Source organism: Tasmannia lanceolata, unplaced genomic scaffold (genome assembly GCF_043159265.1).
Source record: "Tasmannia lanceolata isolate RefF3 unplaced genomic scaffold, GAP_Taslan_0.1 ptg000194l, whole genome shotgun sequence".
NCBI lineage: Eukaryota > Viridiplantae > Streptophyta > Magnoliopsida > Canellales > Winteraceae > Tasmannia > Tasmannia lanceolata.
This window is the reverse complement of record NW_027518870.1, coordinates 35,001-40,000: the sequence shown is the minus strand read 5'-3', so window position 1 is coordinate 40,000 and position 5,000 is coordinate 35,001.

Genomic DNA, 5,000 nt, shown 5'->3' with positions numbered 1-5,000 from the left:
CGGGTCTAGGCATTCTTGGGCGCAGATCCCGCATCGTCTCGTCGCGTCTGGGCGCAAACACGTCGCGTCTCGTTGCGTCTTCAGAAGTCGTCGCTAACAGCACCTTTGGTTGCCACTGGTGGTTAGGCTGGTTGGTTGCGCAAACCCTATAGGAGGGTGGCATGCTGGTGGGCGTTTTTGCCCGGATAGGCACTAGAATGTGCAGATTTTGGGCGTTTTTGCCTGGATAGGCTAAGGAATGGGCATGCTTTGGGCGTTTTTGCCCGGATAGGCACCGGAATGCTTGGCCTTGGCTTGTCCTAGCAAGGCATTGCTGGGTTGGGCTCCCTTGGCCTTTTGGGCGCCTTGGACGATGTCTTGCGAAGACCATGGGCACAAGGCCATGGCATATGGTGAGGAAAGGACCACGGTTGCCAAGGTTAGGCACCGGAATGCTTGGCCTTGGCTTGCCCTAGCAGGGCATTGCTGGGTTGGGCTCCCTTGGCCTTTTGGGCGCCTTGGACGATGTCTTGCGAAGACCATGGGCACAAGGCCATGGCATATGGTGAGGAAAGGACCACGGTTGCCAAGGTTAGGCACCGGAATGCTTGGCCTTGGCTTGCCAAAGCAGGGCATTGCTGGGTTGGGCTCCCTTGGCCTTCCGGGCGCCTTGGACACTGTCTTGGGAAGACCATGGGCACAAGGCCATGGCATATGGTGGGGAATGGACCACGGTTGCCAAGGCTAGGCATATAGAGAGGAATCGCATTTTTGCCCGGATAGGCACCGGAATGCTTGGCCTTGGCTTGCCATAGCAGGGCATTGCTGGGTTGGGCTCCCTTGGCCTTCCGGGGGCCTTGGACGCTGTCTTGGGAAGACCATGGGCACAAGGCCATGGCATATAGTGAGGAATGGACCACGGTTGGCAAGGCTAGGCATATAGAGAGGAATGGACCACGGTTGCCAAGGTTGCGCAAGTTTTGGGCATTTTTTGCCCGGATATGCCCAAGTATGCCCCGATAGGCCCGTTACGCCCCGGTATGAACGCGTATGCCCGGATAGACTCGGTATGCCTTGGGATACATGCGTATGCCCCGATAGGCTTGGTACGCCCCGATATGCGCACGTGTGCCCCAGTAGGGCTCGGTATGCCCCGGTATGTACGCGTGTGCCCCGATAGGCCCGGTATGCCCCGATATGCACACGTGTGCCCCAATAGGGGTCGGTATGCCCCGGTAGGTACGCGTGTGCCCCGTAATGCACGTTTCGCAGATCTCCCCGCATGTCCCGCCCCTATATGTAATACTTACTTACTTACTTACTTTCTTTCTTGCTTGCTTGCTTGCTTGCAATGGTTGGGAGTGCCCGGCATGCCCCGCTGCAGAGACCAAGGGCGCAATGACTTGGCACCGCGGATGCCGGGACTCCGGCACTTCCCGTGGCACTGATGGTTGGTTCCAAAGACAAAAGGCCGTGCAAGGCCACCGCACCGCGGATGATTTTGCTCGTGCTGGCGCCGTTGTGTGGCCAAAGAACATGCGCGAATGCTCGTGTCGGAAGGGTTGGTGTCCTGGCCCCGCGGGTGTCACGAATGCTCGGTTGCGAAGACCATGGGACCAGAGCCATGGCACGTCGGATGATGGCTCCAGCTGGCGCCCCGGCACTTTCTGTGGCATTGATGCTCGGTTTCAAAGACAAACGTGCGCAGTGCCAGGGGACCGCGGATGACTGCTCGTGCTGGCCCCGTTGGGCGGCATTGATGGTCGGTTGCAAAGAAAATGCGCGATTGCTCGTGTCGGGGCCCGGCAAGCCAAGGCCAAGCGAGCCATGGCACGTCGGATGATGGCTCCAGCTGGCGCCCCGGCACTTTCTGTGGCATTGATGCTCGGTTTCAAAGACAAACGTGCGCAGGGCCAGGGGACCGCGGATGACTGCTCGTGCTGGCCCCGTTGGGCGGCATTGATGGTCGGTTGCAAAGAAAATGCGCGATTGCTCGTGTCGGGGCCTGGCAAGCCAAGGCCAAGCGAGCCATGGCAACGCGGATGATGGCTCGCTAGTGCTGGCGCCGTGCACAGTGGCCTCGCACACTCGCCCTGCACGCTTCCCTTGCACGCAGCCTTGCACACTAGCCTCGCATGCGAGCCTTGCACCCTAGCCATGCAAACTAGCCTTGCACGGTAGCCATGCACACAAGCCGTGCACATTAGCCATGCGCACAAGCCCCGCACACTAGCCTTGCGCACAACCCTTGCACACAAGCCATGCACTCGAGCAATGCACACAAGCCTTGCACTCAAGCAATGCACACAAGCCCTGGACACTAGCCTTGCACACGGGCCTGGCACACAAGCCTTGGGCACTAGCCTTGCGCACTAGCGTTCCACATGAGCCTTGCACACTAGCCTTGGACACTAGCCTTGCACACAGGCCTTGCACACTAGGCATGCTTGGGCGAGCTGATCCCGCATCAAGTCGACGGGTCTAGGCATTCTTGGGCGCAGATCCCGCATCGTCTCGTCGCGTCTGGGCGCAAACACGTCGCGTCTCGTTGCGTCTTCAGAAGTCGTCGCTAACAGCACCTTTGGTTGCCACTGGTGGTTAGGCTGGTTGGTTGCGCAAACCCTATAGGAGGGTGGCATGCTGGTGGGCGTTTTTGCCCGGATAGGCACTAGAATGTGCAGATTTTGGGCGTTTTTGCCTGGATAGGCTAAGGAATGGGCATGCTTTGGGCGTTTTTGCCCGGATAGGCACCGGAATGCTTGGCCTTGGCTTGTCCTAGCAAGGCATTGCTGGGTTGGGCTCCCTTGGCCTTTTGGGCGCCTTGGACGATGTCTTGCGAAGACCATGGGCACAAGGCCATGGCATATGGTGAGGAAAGGACCACGGTTGCCAAGGTTAGGCACCGGAATGCTTGGCCTTGGCTTGCCAAAGCAGGGCATTGCTGGGTTGGGCTCCCTTGGCCTTCCGGGCGCCTTGGACACTGTCTTGGGAAGACCATGGGCACAAGGCCATGGCATATGGTGGGGAATGGACCACGGTTGCCAAGGCTAGGCATATAGAGAGGAATTGCATTTTTGCCCGGATAGGCACCGGAATGCTTGGCCTTGGCTTGCCATAGCAGGGCATTGCTGGGTTGGGCTCCCTTGGCCTTCCGGGGGCCTTGGACGCTGTCTTGGGAAGACCATGGGCACAAGGCCATGGCATATAGTGAGGAATGGACCACGGTTGGCAAGGCTAGGCATATAGAGAGGAATGGACCACGGTTGCCAAGGTTGCGCAAGTTTTGGGCATTTTTTGCCCGGATATGCCCAAGTATGCCCCGATAGGCCCGTTACGCCCCGGTATGAACGCGTATGCCCGGATAGACTCGGTATGCCTTGGGATACATGCGTATGCCCCGATAGGCTTGGTACGCCCCGATATGCGCACGTGTGCCCCAGTAGGGCTCGGTATGCCCCGGTATGTACGCGTGTGCCCCGATAGGCCCGGTATGCCCCGATATGCACACGTGTGCCCCAATAGGGGTCGGTATGCCCCGGTAGGTACGCGTGTGCCCCGTAATGCACGTTTCGCAGATCTCCCCGCATGTCCCGCCCCTATATGTAATACTTACTTACTTACTTACTTTCTTTCTTGCTTGCTTGCTTGCTTGCAATGGTTGGGAGTGCCCGGCATGCCCCGCTGCAGAGACCAAGGGCGCAATGACTTGGCACCGCGGATGCCGGGACTCCGGCACTTCCCGTGGCACTGATGGTTGGTTCCAAAGACAAAAGGCCGTGCAAGGCCACCGCACCGCGGATGATTTTGCTCGTGCTGGCGCCGTTGTGTGGCCAAAGAACATGCGCGAATGCTCGTGTCGGAAGGGTTGGTGTCCTGGCCCCGCGGGTGTCACGAATGCTCGGTTGCGAAGACCATGGGACCAGAGCCATGGCACGTCGGATGATGGCTCCAGCTGGCGCCCCGGCACTTTCTGTGGCATTGATGCTCGGTTTCAAAGACAAACGTGCGCAGGGCCAGGGGACCGCGGATGACTGCTCGTGCTGGCCCCGTTGGGCGGCATTGATGGTCGGTTGCAAAGAAAATGCGCGATTGCTCGTGTCGGGGCCTGGCAAGCCAAGGCCAAGCGAGCCATGGCAACGCGGATGATGGCTCCAGCTGGCGCCCCGGCACTTTCTGTGGCATTGATGCTCGGTTTCGAAGACAAACGTGCGCAGGGCCAGGGGACCGCGGAGGACTGCTCGTGCTGGCCCCGTTGGGCGGCATTGATGGTGTGTTGCAGAGAGCATGTGCGATTGCAAGTGTCGGCCGGGTTTGGGTTCCCTTGGGCTTTCGGGTGCCTTGGACGCTGTCTTGCGAAGACCATGGGCACAAGGCCCCGTCCTGGCCCCTTGTTCGATTCGCTCTCGTCTTGCGCTTGCTTCCAAGGTCCTCCATGACCTTCCCCATGGCCTTGCTAGATCCCCCCCATGACGCATGACCTCTGTCCGTTGATTGGTTTTGAGTGCACACCATGCCCGGCTTGGCACCGTGTTGTCGCGTGAGTGGCATTTGGATCGTGCATGCTGGTGGGCTACCTGCCAATGCGCACAAGCCTTGCACACTAGCCTTGCGCACGAGCCTTGCACAAAAGCCTTGGACACAAGCCTTGCGCACAAGCCATGCGCACAAGCCTTGGACGCTAGCCTTGCACACAAGCCATGCATACAAGCCTTGCTCACAAGCCTTGGGCACTGGCCCATCGCAGTAGCCTTGCACACAAGCCTTGCGCACTAGCTTTGGGCACGAGCCTTGCGCACTTGCCTTGGGCACTAGCCTTGCACACAACCCTTGGGAACTAGCCTTGCGCACCAGCCTTGCCCACAAGCCTTGCACACCAGCCTTGCACACTAGCCTTGCATACAAGCCTTGCACACTAGCCTTGCACACAGGCCATGCTCACTAGCCTTGGGCACTAGCCTTGCACACAGACCTTGGGCACTAGCCTTGCGCACTAGCCTTGCCCACGAGCCTTGCACACTAGC